Below are 473 nucleotides of genomic sequence, written 5' to 3'. Positions count from 1 at the left end.
GGCAGGAGCCGGGCAGGGAGCCGGGGGGGCTGCAGCTCCCAGCCCTCGCTGCCCCTGAGAGGAGCTGCAGGGGCTCTGGGGAAAGACCTGCTGTGCAGTTCTGACTCAGGTGATTTCCAGCTTATTAAAAACACGGCTATTCCTATTTAAAGATTAGTCAATGATTTTGAAGATGAAAAGGAAACTCAGCAGCGTTCGTAAGGGCTGCTTTGACCCATGAACTCAAAACCTCTCCTGCCGACACTGAAAACGTGGGGCTGCTCTTTTCCGCGATGCTTTGGTTTTAACACGGTGCTTCGGGTGGCCAGCAACGCCTGATGCAAAGCTCGTCAGTGGTTACCACCGGGTGCCCTGCCTGTGCCGGGGCTGCAGGGGGCTGGGGGGTCCCTCGTGGTGCTGGGACAGGGCTCTGTGCCAGGCAGGGGCTGCTGGGCCTGCCCGCCTCGGGCTGGGGAGTTGGGTCTGCCCTCCTG

The sequence above is a fragment of the Egretta garzetta genome, unplaced genomic scaffold (assembly GCF_000687185.1).
Source record: "Egretta garzetta isolate BGI_Z169 unplaced genomic scaffold, ASM68718v1 scaffold134, whole genome shotgun sequence".
Lineage (NCBI taxonomy): Eukaryota > Metazoa > Chordata > Aves > Pelecaniformes > Ardeidae > Egretta > Egretta garzetta.
Note: the sequence above shows the minus strand (reverse complement) of the source record.